This window comes from Gadus macrocephalus, chromosome 21, assembly GCF_031168955.1.
Source record: "Gadus macrocephalus chromosome 21, ASM3116895v1".
NCBI classification, from domain to species: Eukaryota; Metazoa; Chordata; class Actinopteri; order Gadiformes; family Gadidae; genus Gadus; species Gadus macrocephalus.
In genome coordinates, this window is record NC_082402.1 from 13,872,693 (window position 1) to 13,888,053 (window position 15,361).

Here is a 15,361-nt window from a genome sequence, read left to right on the forward strand (position 1 = left end):
ATTCGGTCCTGGGAAAAACAGTGGCTGGTCGAACAGACGACGGCAATCCTCGTGTTTGGGCCAGCCTAGATGAACTAGACCTACAACTCCAGTACCAATGCGTTCACGTGTGGATGACGCGAAGCAGTGCACTCTCACCTGACGTGAGCTTTCTGTCCTTGCTGCTACCCCGTGTGACTCACAAATCGCTGTTATGCGATCACGTGTCAGTAGACTCGTGGTTGTGTGCACCATTTACTGGTCACCATATGAAAAGACACCAAGCCAGGGTTACGTGCAGACACCAGGCTGAAGGTTCTGTTTACGCAGCTGCTACGGAGGCTTTTACTTCCACCGTCTTTGCAATAATACTGAGTTCGCACCTCTTTTAAGACGTGCCACATGTGCCACCTGATCTAGATTATTGCCAGTGGGAGGGGCCAAGGTGCATTACCCATCACTACCGTCCTACCCAAGTACCCCTGACTGCAGCCCGCAGACGGAGCCCACATGGAGGGGGCGGGCACTCAGTCCACATGGAGGGGGCGGGAACTACGCCCACATGGAGGGGGCGGGAACTTAGTCCACATGGAGGGGGCGGCCACTCAGTTCACATTGAGGACTGGTCAAACAGCATTTCTGATCCCGTTTCTGACCTGAAATTAGCTGAAATGTACCTGAAATTACCTGAAATTAGAGTGTGCCCGCCCGAGCGAGTGATGCCTAAAACATGCAAGTAAGTGAGAATGTCAAAATGCTTAATATATTTAGTAATATTCATGCAATTGTGTATTATGTCTTGTTACTTAATCGTCAAATCCCGCCGGCGAGAAAGTTTGAAAGCTTAGAATCTCAGGATTGTCAACCAATGTCAACCATTCGGTGGAATAAATATGTTTAGTGAATATAGATCAAATATATCCTAGTGTCTTAGGTCAAAATAGCCCCTCACCCTCCCCCACCCTTGGTGCATTCTTACTTTATCGTCGTTGTGGATATCCTTAGCAATGAGTTGATACTTCATGTTGGGTCTTGAAATGTTCATAAGAGTCTACAGAAATCGAATATCAATATTATATTAGTCTAATTACATTGTGTATATGCACAAGCCATCTTATACAAAGCAGCCGAAAAATAGAAAACCGAAAAGCTGCAATGTTTTTTTGTAGAAAACTGCTTTTATGTTTATACTGATTTTCTTTGACTTTTAGAGACACCATCAATATACAAGTTATAGCCTACTCCATGGCTGATCTATTGCACTACTAGGGCCTACTTTTACTATTCCATTGTATTAGCCTATTAGCCTCAACATTACAGACAACAATAATTGTTGTCTGATTGTTGTAAAACAGATTGAATCTGTTTTATTTCCAGACAAAACTGAAGACCAGGAACTGGAACCTGGGAACCTGGTATGTAATATGTGTGTAATGCTGGAGGTTGTATGTATAGCCAGATAAAATAGTCTGATGACTAGTTGAATAGTGTTTTTTATCACTGAAAACTCATCAGTAGGCCTAGTAGTAGCCTTTGTTTGCATACCATTTTGTGGTTTTGGGAGAGTAGGGTGTCAAGTACAGACACAAATAATTTTTCCTTCTTCTTCAAGAAAGATGATGTTGTCCTGAAAGACACAATTCAGGCAGCAGCATGGTGCCAGTTACAGTCCTTCAAGGACAGCGTTTCTCTCCCAGAGGTCATTGGGATGGAAGGTTGGGAGCAGATGGCAGCATCAACACAGCGCAAATCCCATGACGGCGGGGATGAGGAAGAAACGTGGAAACCATTCCAATTCTCATTCAGATTACATACTGATATGAACTGTTCTGTGTGGAGATGATGGACAGGAAAAACCTGAAGGTGTTTGCCTCTTTTGAGTCAAACACCTCTCCCCCTCCCCGTGACGCCTGAGCCACACGACTCCAATGTAGTCTGATGATGCAGCATAATGGCGGCGCTTGGCAGCTATGGCGGCGGTGACGGCGATGTCGGGCGACAGAGAGTGAAGCGAGAGTGGCGAGAAATACAAAAATTCAAGCGAAAACAGCAATAGTATTAATACTGAGTAAAAAAATAAAAGATCACTAGGGGGCACTATTTCAGTTAGTGAATTTGAGACTGGTCACGAACAAGGCACTGTGATTTAAACATGGAGCAACGGCGAACGGTTGTAACGTGAACTCTTAAGTGGAACCTAAACAGGTCCAGTGGAACATCTCAGCAAAAAAAAAATAAACAAGAGAAAATGTATTTGCAAGTCGTTTAGGCTATGCTTAACTTTATAATAGTTCCATGGTACGCAGCAAGAAAGATACCCAGTCACATCTCCCGTACCATCTGTTTGTATAATTTAATTAACAGCATGGACTCCCGCTAGCTTAACATAGTATTACCGTTTACTCTTGCATTAACAAGAGCAGCGGAAATCTGCTCAATCGTCTCGATGTGGGCTGAGTGGCCGCCCCCTCCATGTGGACTAAGTTCCCGCCCCCTCCATGTGGGCGTAGTTCCCGCCCCCTCCATGTGGACTGAGTGCCCGCCCCCTCCATGTGGGCTCCGTCTGCGGGCTGCAGTCAGGGGCTTCTCGTCCTACCTGCTACACTGGGACATAAGGCGGTAACTAGATCATAAGGTCATGACTATAACATGCGTAGCACTGCCTCCGCTGGCGATTCAAACCCATTGTATACAGTGTTGCCAAATTTCGCTGCAGCAAGGGTTGCCAGATTGGTCGCTAAATCTGGCCCAATCTGCCAACACTGATTTTATACAGCTTCTCAACAACAATGCATGGCAAAGGCGTTTGACTATGTTGTACTACTTAAAACAGCTTGAGCAACATAAGGGCTTCTCCTCCAGCCCAGCGCCGTGTCTGCAGAATTATTTAACCAGGAAATAATTTAGCTGGCAATTGAAATCTGAACACAGATCTGGCCAAACAGTTCGCATTGATGTTCAAGGTGTGGACGTCAGACCTGTGATCTCATCTGGCGCATTAAAACAACAAGTGGAACCGAGGCCTCTTGGTTTTCACTACACTTCCATGGGACACTTATAACCCTGGTCAAAAAAATGAATGGATTTGTCACTGTTTACAATTGATCATTCCTCATAATAATAAATAAATATGATTATTCTAAATGTATAATATGTAGGCATACCCTTGATTTAACTAGGCTATATTATTTACTTTATCAATGGACTAAAGATACAAGAAGTGATGGTTATTCATTCAATAACGACTCCCCTTTAATAGTAACTACATCAACAGCACAAACCTCAAACATTCATTGTTTTATTATGCTCTCTCTCTAATTATTGCTAGGATTTTGTTTGTTCTGTGTACTTGTGCACATTCCCCTCTCCAGTTGACCTAGTGAGTGTAATGCTCAGTTTATACTGCAAGTTCATATAGAGGTGGTGAGGAACGTTACATTACACACACCACATTGCTGTGATGTACTTTTCTATTCATACAAAATATTTAATATACATTCTAAATGCTAGGTTTAGGTGTTTTTCATCACTCGTTTATAGAGGTACATGTTATGGGAACCTATGAGAATCTTTTGTCAATTTGGGTCCCAAAGGAAGACCCCAGATTCCCGGCCTTCAGGTGAAAGATTTCGGGAACCCCTTGAATCATGGGTGTCAATCATCGTGTATTGGCAGCGAAGATATAATTATAATTTATTATTACAAAATTAAATAAGGCTGGTTTCAGATTCAGATTCAGATTCAGAAAACTTTATTGTCTGTCGTAACAGAAAATCATATTTGACGTGGCTCGACATACAAACATGAAAATGTACTGATAGGCATTCATACAACAACATTGATCTCTGAGAGCACATACAGTGTGTATAGATCTTAAAACAAGTATAAATATTAAAAACTGTAAAAATAACTAAATAAAAGCTGTGGATATGTGTAAAGTGTAAAGTGACAGTGCGTCAGAGTTCCTTTGTCCATAGTTCATTGTTTATTTAAGCTGTTTATGGCAATGGGTATGAATGAGTTTTTGTGTATGTTTTTCTTAGATAGGGGTACTCTATACCCAGAGGCGCCGCGTCCCATTAGGCATACCAGGCAATTGCTTGGGGCCCCGGGCCACTACTAGGGCCCCCAAAAGCCCCCCCCAAAAAAAAAAAAAAAAATCGCGTCAACAATCGCTCCGAACCCCCCCCCCCCCACTACCTCGCAACGCCCCTGTCTATACCGGCGGCCTGATGGCAGAAGTTGGAAGGACTTGTGCAGGGGGTGGGTGGGATCCTGTGTAATGAGGTGGGCTTTCCTTTTAACTGCCTGGCTGTGGAGTACTGATAATTGAATTTGAGTTTTGCCAGTTATTTTGCTTCCTTGATTGACGATCCGGGAAAGCTTTGATTTGTTTTTGACAGAGGTGAGGGTGAACCAGGATGTGATGTTGAACGTGAGTACAGATTCTATGAGTGATTTATAGACAGCTGTTAAAATGTCCTGTTTGACATCAAAGCTCCTGAGTTTCCTCAGCAGGAACAGGCGTTGCTGTGCCTTTTTGTACACAGAGTCTGTGTGCTGGGAGAAGGACAGGTGGGTGTCCATATCTGTGCCCAGGTATCTAAAGGCCTCTACCTGCTCCACTGTCTGCCCATTCAGCCTCAGAGGTTCAAAGAGAGGTTGGTTGTTCACAGGAATGTTTCTACATTTGTACAGAGGGTGGAGCTATGGCTGTAATGCCCTTGATAAACATTCTAACTATGTCAACTATTGTTTCGAGCCAGGCGATGTAGAAGCCTTCAAAGACCTAGCATCTGATAAGAATATGTGAGGTGGATTCAACTATATGTTTGTGATCATGATGCACAGAGTTTGGGATTGTCAGGACTCACACGGACACACACAGACACACACCGATACACACACACAAACATACATACTTCCACATAAATACTTATACATTAGTACACCTACACACATACACATTCACACAAACTGAGGGGAATGCTGAGGTGCTGGTGGAAGGGGTGTGGTCTTGTAGAACCTGACTGTCAAGATACCTGAGGTCACTTCCTGTCTGGTCAGTCGGTATCTCCATGAGGTGCTACCCCACATTTGGATAGCATTTCCATGCTGGGCTTACATTACTTCTTATACTTTACATAGATAGATCCATAGGTTTTTCCTATATATTTGTTGCAGTTCTTGCCATATTTGCCATATTTACATTCCCCCCCCCCTTTTTTTCTTCTCACTCCGTCTCTCTCCCTTCCCCCCTTCTGTCTCTCCACCTCTCCCTAGCTCTATGAAATGAGATAAACCAGTAGCCCAGAATCATTTCATAATCACTGCATCTATCAATCATAACCTCACATTTAAAACAGCAACCTGATGCCTTGGAAGTCCACATTCCCCCATGCTATCACACATGGCCTAACCAGTAGCGATCGGCCTCCTGGAGCAAGATGTTCTAGACCCTACCTGCTAGGTAATGACATGTATGTATCCAACCAATAATGTCATTCCACGGCACTTTGGATGAAAGCGTCTGCTGAATTATGCCTTTATTCTATTCCGTTTAGCTTTATTCCAAAGCCAACACAATGGAATTTGTTCCCTGATGTCATTAATGAGCATGGCATGGCATCTTACTCAAACAATGTACACAAAATGGTGAAAAGTAAATAGTAGTAGTTTATGCCATAGTAAAGAAGTACTTAAATAGTACTCAGTGCCGCTGTGACGATACTAAGATAATACCACAAATATATTACTGGTTTCTTTCCGAACGGGTCAGACGGAGAGATCAGAGATCAGGGACAGGTGAGTCAGTGGTGACCCGACCGGCCTGACAGGTACACACACAGAACATCTCACCCTGCGCCTAGCTGGGGCAGCAGGCATACCAGTCCGACTGGTAGAACCTTCATTCCTCAGCGCGGAGCTGTGGAGGGACAGGATATAAAGCAGAGCTCAATCACCAACCAGTACAACACATCCCGGCTCCACCTGCTCCACTCTGCTCCACTCTGCCAGGATTCTACCGTGCCTTGCCTTGAATCCCGGAACTGAAACACTCTCTTTGGTCTAGTGGTTCTCAATAGTTCAACAGTCTTTCTTGATTTTGTGAAATGTTTAGGACCACTTGACCACTGAGCAGGAGATCTCTGCCACACCCCAGAGGCCTGGCCCCGGACTCTGGGTCTTGTTCGATGGTGGATGAGCTCTGGGACTTGCGCTGGACTGGGATCCTAGTGGACAGGACTGAGATGACGGCCAAGAGGATCCAGCTCTGAGCACGAAACCTCAGATCCCCGGAACTTGCTTCACTGCCCGGCATGGGAGTATGCGTGTTATTGTGAGTCTGTGTGTGTATAGTGTGTATTATGTGTGTGTGTGTGTGTGTGTGTGTGTGTGTGTGTGTGTGTGTGTGTGTGTGTGTGTGTGTGTGTGTGCGCAGGGAGTTTAGTGATAAAGAGAGAGAGAGAGAGAGAGAGAGAGAGAGAGAGAGAGAGAGAGAGAGAGAGAGAGAGAGAGAGAGAGAGAGAGAGAGTGTGTGTGTGTGTGTGTGACAATCTTAGGAGAACTTACTATTCACACCTAATAAGTTGTCAATCTTAGATGTGTATGATTTTGTTAAACTATAGAAGGAAATAGTGTTTTTGTTTGATTGATTTGTTCTGCTGGTTTGGCTTATTTTGTTTGTGTATTTCTTTCTTCACAATATCAATAAAATTAATGAGACGAAAGTGCTTTGGTCGACTCCATTACTATTACATTGACTATAACGCAGTGTAGCCTATTACAGACCGTTTGTTCTTTCAATACTATCAGCTATCTTTGTGGTTCAGCATCCCCAGAAGCAATATGTAAGCAGCGTGTTTCTGGGCGGTTCTGAAGCAGACAACCAACATCGAGTGACTTGAAACGAGAAAGGGTAAATGAAAAGCCATGGATTCTCATTGTGAATCCAATCGACAAGCGCACAGAGATGTAGGCCTAGTAGTGAAGGCACACGATGCTCCGCATCTTGCTAATCGCGATTTACGTCTACCTTTTTCGACCCTCAAGTCATGGTCGCGCGCGGTGTTGAGCCGAGAAGAAATGCGACGAAGCGACACGTCCATTACACATTACACACATTACACATAAGCAATTTGAAAACGGCAATGTATGACGACAGCAAAAAGAACAATAATGATTTCAAATGAATGGTTCGTCATCGGACTCGATACGCTAAAGTAAAACGCTAGTAAAGCTGACTTGCTTTGACTTAAATGGGTATTTGCGATTGATTCGCGGCTCTTGTGTGGTCATTGTATGGGACATTACAAATTTCTATTGACGCTTTGTAAAGGGTGTGTATAAGTTTCCGTAGTGTAGTGGTTATCACGTTCGCCTCACACGCGAAAGGTCCCCGGTTCGAAACCGGGCGGAAACACTTTATGCATTTTGTTCTCCCTAGACGCAACGTTACTTTTTCTATAACATGCTGGGCTCGTGATTGGCTGTGTACAAATGTAAGTTTATGAAGTTATGAATTTAGAGGTAGATGCGTAGACTATATGGATACTTTCAAGACAGCAGTGCATACATTTTTTTCCCTGGGTTCGAAACCGGGCGGAAACACCTTCTGCATTTTGTTCTCCTAGACCCAACGTTACTTTTTCTATAACATGCTGGGCTCGTGATTGGCTGTGTACAAATGTAAGTTCATGAAGATATGAATTTAGAGGTAGATGCGTAGACTATATGGATACTTTCAAGTCAGCAGTACAAAAAATATAAAGTAAAAAAAAAAATCCTGTTTCCGCCCGGTCTCGAACCGGGGACCTTTCGCGTGTTAGGCGAACGTGATAACCACTACACTACGGAAACTCGGTGACAGAGCAATAGAATAATAGCGACACAAAATTACGACAAATAACGGATACGGTTGCAAGATTGACTAATTATTTGACTATGCCCGTATTATTTCGTTTTGTATTTCACCTATCTATTCCATTGAACATCATTAATTTACAACAGATAGTGGATTACTGTATAGATTGGATAGATCTGACATGTAGTCGTTGAAGAAGTCGGAGTATCAAAAATGAAGGGCAAGTCATCTATGCATTTATTGACGGAGTTCTCTTTCGTGCCCAATCAGGAAAATGAAAGGATAAACATGATTGCGACAAGTGGATGTACTGGGAGGTCGAATTAACCGAGTTTGCAGCAGCAAGGCCTAGAGTAATTTTTTTCGGGAGCCGAAAATAGTCGTCCTTAACTTCCTTAACTTTTCCCATTCATTCTCTATGGTAGTTCTTATCACTACGGATGTAATATTTCTCCGGCCACAAGCGGGATTTTGGTTGCGCTGTTGCCCCCCTCGGCAGAAGTAAGGAGATGATTTGTTCTCTGAGTGACAGACAGCGGAGCGTCGAAAGGAGACCACAAACACGTTTTCGGAGATAGATGACAATTATTTTCATCCGTCGATAAGTTAACTTTTCAATTGTAAGTTGGACATATTGTTTTTAACTCATAAATTCACTTTTCTCAGTCGTATATGGTCGTACTGTATTTACAAAGTAGTAATGTTTACACTAACTCGGGTTGTCGTAAGCTAACAACATTAGCTTACGTTAGTAACTTTACATTAATTTGGTTGTCCTAAGCTTACAACATTAGCTTACGTTAGTAACTTTATATAAATTTGGTACGTAACGTTATATGTTATAACAGCTTCTAAATAATATTACTGTACACACGATAAGAGCCATCTGTCAGGTCAACGTCACACTGAAATATCTCTATATATAAATACAAATTCCCCTCATTAATCGAAACTCTGACTACTATCTGAAGGGGGATTAGTATTGTCTCAGTTAAGAGCTGGAAAACTGAGTTTACGTGGGTTAAACCCACTACACTCATGACAAATGCTCAGAGTACCTGCTGCAGTTCGGAAAGTACCAGGGAAAATCTTTCAAGTGGTTCCTAGAGAACGAGGTTGGCTACACCATGTACCTTATGAAAAAGGTAGATGAGGAGGAGAGGGCCGGGACCTTCAACCCACAGGGACACAGTAAGGACAGCCTGCTGTCTTCTCTGGACTATGCCAGGAGCTTCCAGGAAATCCAGGACCTGAGGAACTACCTGATCTCCAGGAACCAGTGGCGTCAGAGGGGGACAATATTGTCGGCTTTGGTTGCAGGGCCAAAAATGGAGTTCCAGCAGTCTGACTTTTTTGAGGCAGAAAGGGGCCGATGGGTTTCAGAAAAGAGGAGTTGAGGAAGACTATTAGTCCTCCTCAACTCCTCTTTTCTGAAATGAAATGATTAGTCCTGGACTAATCATTTCATAATATTGTATATGTTTACATCTCATCTCATCTTCGTCCGCTTATCCGGGGTCGGGTCGTGGGGGTAGCAGCTCAAGTATATGTTTACACTTTTTACTAAATATATTCTGTACATTTTTATTGTTCCGTTGCTTACATATTATCTTTATTTACCTTCAATGTCAGTTTTGATTTAATTATTCAGCTTGTGTTTATGTACAATAAAATATGACACTTTCATTAAAGGGCAGCCACTTGTTTCTGGATTATTTGCTTAGTGGAGCATATTGTGGTGCCTTTCATGCATACTTTATATAATATAAATATTTTTAATGTTTATTGTTGTTTTTATTATCATTAAGTTCAATTAAAACTTTTCAAGAAACAGTAAGCAAAAGTAGAATTACAATACACGATAATCTCCATCACCACAAAGACAAAGGAGATAGCTGTGGATTACAGGAGGGGGAGGAGGAGGACTCAACCAACACCAATCAGCATCGGGGGCACTGTGGTGGAGATGGTCGCCAACCACAGGTACCTTGGTGTGCAGCTCGACAGTGAGCTGGACTGGAAAAGTCATGGAAGCGGTGTACAAGAAGGTACAAAGTCGACTCTTTTTCTTGAGGAGACTAAGGTAATTTAACATCTGCCAACCCCTACTGTGGCCAGTGCTCTGTTTTTCGCTGTGGCATGTTGGGGAGAAGGTGGACGAAAACAGACTGGACAAGCTGATCAGGAAGGACAGCTCAGTGGTCGGGGCTGAGCAGCTAAAGGTCCAGCAGGTGGCGGAGGCCAGAATCCTCAACAAGCTGGCCTCAATAATGTCTAACCCCACTCACCCACTCCACGCCCTGAAGGTGATCAAGAACAGCACCTTCAGTCAGAGACTAATTAATAATAATAATAATAATACATTTAATTTAGAGGCGCCTTTCAAGACACCCAAGGTCACCTTACAGAGCATATAGTCATCATTCAAAACTATGTAAAACAGACTAGGAATAAAAGGAAAACAGAGGTTAAACATGAAGAATAATAATAATTAATAACACTCAAAGACGCCTAAAGTGAAGGGGGGACCTCACTAACCACCACCAATATGTAGCACCCACTTGGGTGATGCACGGCAGCCAATCGGTGCCAGAACGCTCACTACACACCAGCTTGAGGTGGAGAGTTAGGGATGAGGTGGAGAGTGAGGGAAAAGAACATATTTAAACACTATCGACCATATTTAAACACTGTCGATCACATTTAAACAATATCGACCACTATCCTTTAATAACAAGGTCTTATTAGCATATTATCCTCAAAGATTCAAGATTTGTACAAAAAGTGATTAAAGTACGGTACTCTTATATGTACACATGCTGTAGAAAGAATATAAGAGTATCCTAATCAAATAAGGATTTGATTTGTTTGGCTAAGGTGGGATTCGAACCACCTCCTCTGGGAGATCAGTGGCATTTTCTTTCTCTCTTCTGATTGGCTAGTCAGCGTTCTATGGCTACGCGGCTGGAGCCGAAAATAGTCGTCCTTAACTTCCTTAACTTTTTCCATTCATTCTCTATGGTAGTTCTTATCACTACGGATGTAATATTTTTCCGGCCACAAGCGGGATTTTGGTGTCGCTGTTTCCCCCCTCGGCAGAAGTAAGGAGATGATTTCTTCTCTGAGTGACAGACAGCGGAGCGTCGAAAGGAGACCACAAACACGTTTTCGGAGGGAGATGACAATTATTTTCATCCGTCGACAAGTTAACTTTTCAATTGTAAGTTGAATATATTGTTTTTAACTCATAAATTCACTTTTCTCAGTCGTATATGGTCGTACTGTATTTACAATGTAGTAATGTTTACACTAACTCGGGTTGTCGTAAGCTAACAACATTGGCTTACGTTAGTAACTTTACATTAATTTGGTTGTCGTAAGCATCAACATTAGCTTACGTGAGTAACTTTACATTAATTTGGTAGTAACGTTATATGTTATAACAGCTTCCAAATAATATTACTGTGCACACTGTAAGAGCCATCCTTCAGGTCAGCTTCACACTGAAATATCTCTATCTATATATATAAATACAAATTCCCCTCATTAATCGATACTGTCTGACTACTATCTGAAGGGGGATTAGTATTGTCTCAGTTAAGAGTAAGGAAACTGAGATTACGTGGGTTAAACCCACTACACTCATTACAAATGCTCATTAATTTTGATATGAATAATGCTGTTAATATAACAGTATTATTATCATATATTACCATGTAACACACATTTTTTTTTGCAGTGAAAAGAAATCATGAATACCATCAGCCTCTTTCCCGGAAAGATGACGGTGACATTTAGGAAGGGACCATCGGGTCATCTGCGGCAGGACCCATCCTCTGAGGCCACGAGGATAAAACACAATCCTGGGCTTCAGGTCAAGATTCCCAGAAACATGACCTAGTGAAGACCAGTGCTCGCACTGTGGCCTTCCAGCGAGGAGGGGATGTGTCGGACCGACAGGAGGTGATGGGAGAGTACCTGCTGCAGTTCGGAAAGTACCAGAGAAAATCTTTCAAGTGGCTCCTAGAGAACGATGTTGGCTACACCATCTACCTTATGAAAAAGGTAGATGAGGAGGAGAGAGCCGGGACCTTCAACCCACAGGGACACAGTAAGGACAGCCTGCTGTCTTTTCTGGACTATGCCAGGAGCTTCCAGGAAATCCAGGACCTGAGGAACTACCTGATCTCCAGGAAGCCTACTGAACCAGTGGCGTCAGAGGGGGACAATATTGTCGGCTTTGGTCGCAGGGCCAAAAATGGAGTTCCAGCAGTCTGACTTTTTTGAGGCAGAAAGGGGCCGATGGGTGTATACATAAAATGTATAAAATATATCTAGCAAGAAATGTAAACATATACAATATTATGAAATGATTAGTTCAGGACTAATCATTTCATTTCAGAAAAGAGGAGTTGAGGAGGACTAATAGTCCTCCTCAAATCCTCTTTTCTTTATACCACAGATACTCTAGGGTCTATAGCATATAACCGCGTTTTCTGATTACAGTTTAATGCATTTTTCACAATTTACCAGCTCTCGTTTTGATTGCTGAACAGACCATTTGACTGGAACTACTAAGCAGGCGTCCATATATCAGTGATTTATGGACACCCTGCAGTCAATCAGAATTAAGTATTCAAAAAAATACAAGGGTTGTATTGATCTACTATTTGATGACGCTGTGCTCAGTCAGCAGCAAGTAGAACCGACAAGTCAGCGGGCAACCTGCCGGGTTAATGCCCTCCTCCCAGCCAATCAGAATCAAGCATGCTTACAGTTTTTCTCAGTCGCTTTGCTACATTTGTCAGATCAGAATTGAAATTGGCAAAACAGTAAGTGCATTTCTCAAAACAATTCGTACAAATAGCAAAACACCATGGATTTCATGCAAAAGCAAGTCTCTTGCTCAAAATCCTTAGTTCGTTTCTCAAAAGTAAATATCTGTCAATGAAAGTGTCAGTGCCATCAAAATGACAAGTCCTTGTGTCATTGTGTACGGATAAGACAGTCAAATTGCTTAGTCATGTTGTCAATATAACACAGTGTACTCTGGAGGGATGTTCTGATGTAAACCATGGCTAAAGTTTTAAAGACAATTATTGTAAATTGTAAGTTACAATGCTGTAGGAATTACAGTGCAGTCATCCTACACCTCCTGATGTTCCTGTCTGTTGGGCCACAAATTCTCAGACAATGTAATATTGTGTTGTGCTCCAGCTATATATATACTTGCCAGTTCATGGTTCAGGACTCAGGAGATGCACCTTTGAGCTATTCCAGTAAACTGGTTGATCGTTGGTTAATCTAACACTTCACACATTTCCCTTTTTTTAGAGAAAGTCAAGATTCACCTGTCCTGAATTGGTAAATTCAGGAATTGGTCAATTCAGGACAGATTTAGAAAAAAAGTCTAATGGAAATGTATAGAAATATGCTTGACATATTATGACAACTTGTTCAACCATTTTGCATGTAAAGACTTATGCAATGAACTAATGCCTAAATGTTGTGGGGCTGAGACTATTCAATAGACCCATTACAATACATTTGATCAACATGACATAAGCAATCGATAATGTAGGAAAGAGCAGAGAATTTTACATAATCATTTGCATGAATGTACCAAAGCATTTGCAACTTGTTCAAAGAAATGAGAAACTGCTTTTTTGATGTGCACAAACGACACAATGATGTGAAGATTGAACAGGTAGTTTTGAGAATTTCAATTCTGATCTGAGAAATGTACCAAAGAGACTGAGATTCACTAGGTCTGGTTGGCAGATGTTTCCGTAGTGTAGTGGTTATCACGTTCGCCTCACACGCGAAAGGTCCCCGGTTCGAAACCGGGCGGAAACACATTATACATTTTGCTGTCAAAATTTCAACAACAACGTATTAAATGAAAAAGCTAATAGTAATAAGTTAACAACGGCTGGCTTTTTCACGGGATACTCCCTTCAAAATAGTTCTTAGACGAATTAATTATATCGGTAAAACACGTGTTACCGCCCGGTCTCGAACCGGGGAGCTTTCGCGTGTGGGAAACGTCATAACCACAACAAACGGAAACTCAGTTTACTATATTGATGGCTTCCCATTGGTAAGTGGTTTGGTATGGTAATGAGAAAAATTGACGGGCAAGGGAGTGAGGCTTACATCAGACCATGTATACTGTCTGTACATGGTATGATTCTGGGCTATCTAAATTCAACTTAAAGTAGTTCAAATATTAGACAATCGAAATGATACTTATGTAATATCTACTCTTAATGTGTAGGTAGGGTTAGGGTTCGGGTCACAATCCTGGATGAGCTAGAAAGGAGAGCAGAGATTGAGAGGTGGAAGAGAAGAGAGGAAGGAGAGAGGAGAAACTAAGATGAGAGATGGAAAGGAGAGGAGAGCTGACAAGACAAAGTCACATGTACTCACACACAAATCTTTACATGTAGTCACTGGGAGCTTTGGGCAAGGTATGACACATTTGGGTTGTCGCATGGTGGAGATTAAAAGTAATTGACTGGCTCATCAGCTACAGAATTGCCTAATTATTCTGTGCTTTGAATCATTCCTTGAATCCCATCATTTTTAAAAGGGTTTTTAAGCCACACAGTTATTTATTTTTACTGATAATATACCTAATCTACTGAATACATATTGTACTGAGATTGTACAAATTCCACAGAAAATGAACCTATTCCACTGAATACGAGAATGTACCTATTTATTTGCCTTGCCTTGCCTTGCCTTAATTAAAATCAGAAAAGTGTACAAACAATGTATTGTGTTGTGCAACATGATTCAAAATAATAAACAAAAGTATAAGTATTTGGTTAGGAAATGATCGATAATAATTCACATTTTCAAAAATTTCTACAATCCCAATTGTAGCTTGTATAAAAAGCCTTCAGGAAAAAGGACATTGAACATTATAGTGTAATTTTACCAGCTATAATGGTTTAAATTATTTATAGTATAAAGTATTATTGGCTTATTGTTTATAAATGTTAAAAGGACAGTGAATAGTGCGATATGAATTCATTTCTCTCAGATCTCACATGGTATTCTTATTCAGGAAACAGCCTTAGTTGTTAGGGTTGTTTGGTTATTTTATCATCAAGCAAAAGTCCTAGTCTGTTTGATTGACAGGTGAGATGATCAATGGGGCAGAGTTTTTACCGTCGTCATCTGGCAATACAGAGAGGGATGGATAGAGAGGCTCCCTAAAGGTGTAGCCGGTAGCAGAGTAAATAAGAACCCTGGCTTCCACATCATAGGAGGAGACCAGACCCTCATCATAATCAACAATACTGAGTGTGGATCGTACTAACCCAGACTCTTTGGTGATTGTGCTTGGTGACCTTAACAAAGGCAACCTCAGCCATGAACTATCCAAATTCAAACAGTTCATTAAATGCCCGACCAGAGCGAACAATATTCTGGATCACTGCTACACCACAGTCTGCGGTGCATATCACACCTTCCCCCGCGCTGCACTGGGCCTCTCCGACCACGTCATGG

At 41.9% G+C, this 15,361-nt stretch overlaps 4 long non-coding RNA genes and 3 other non-coding genes across 7 annotated transcripts; 6 read left to right on the top strand and 1 right to left on the bottom strand.

Annotated features, from left to right (window-relative positions):
• Nucleotides 1-448: 448 nt before the first annotated feature.
• LOC132450438 (uncharacterized) lies at nucleotides 449-2,014 on the top strand. Its single transcript, XR_009523835.1, has 3 exons — nucleotides 449-715; nucleotides 1,357-1,394; nucleotides 1,592-2,014. It is a non-coding gene; the product is annotated as an uncharacterized LOC132450438 (long non-coding RNA).
• Nucleotides 2,015-5,982: 3,968 nt separating this feature from the next.
• On the top strand, nucleotides 5,983-6,710 carry LOC132450437 (uncharacterized). The gene is made up of 2 exons (XR_009523834.1): nucleotides 5,983-6,385; nucleotides 6,422-6,710. It is a non-coding gene; the product is annotated as an uncharacterized LOC132450437 (long non-coding RNA).
• Nucleotides 6,711-7,329: 619 nt separating this feature from the next.
• Nucleotides 7,330-7,402, top strand: trnav-cac (transfer RNA valine (anticodon CAC)). Its single transcript has one exon. It is a non-coding gene; the product is annotated as a tRNA-Val (tRNA).
• Nucleotides 7,403-7,766: 364 nt separating this feature from the next.
• Nucleotides 7,767-7,839, bottom strand: trnav-aac (transfer RNA valine (anticodon AAC)). Its single transcript has one exon. It is a non-coding gene; the product is annotated as a tRNA-Val (tRNA).
• Nucleotides 7,840-8,224: 385 nt separating this feature from the next.
• LOC132450440 (uncharacterized) lies at nucleotides 8,225-9,539 on the top strand. Its single transcript, XR_009523836.1, has 2 exons — nucleotides 8,225-8,463; nucleotides 8,815-9,539. It is a non-coding gene; the product is annotated as an uncharacterized LOC132450440 (long non-coding RNA).
• A 1,269-nt stretch (nucleotides 9,540-10,808) lies between these two features.
• On the top strand, nucleotides 10,809-12,059 carry LOC132450436 (uncharacterized). Its single transcript, XR_009523833.1, has 2 exons — nucleotides 10,809-11,063; nucleotides 11,583-12,059. It is a non-coding gene; the product is annotated as an uncharacterized LOC132450436 (long non-coding RNA).
• Nucleotides 12,060-13,626: 1,567 nt separating this feature from the next.
• On the top strand, nucleotides 13,627-13,699 carry trnav-cac (transfer RNA valine (anticodon CAC)). Its single transcript has one exon. It is a non-coding gene; the product is annotated as a tRNA-Val (tRNA).
• The last annotated feature ends 1,662 nt before the right edge of the window (nucleotides 13,700-15,361 follow it).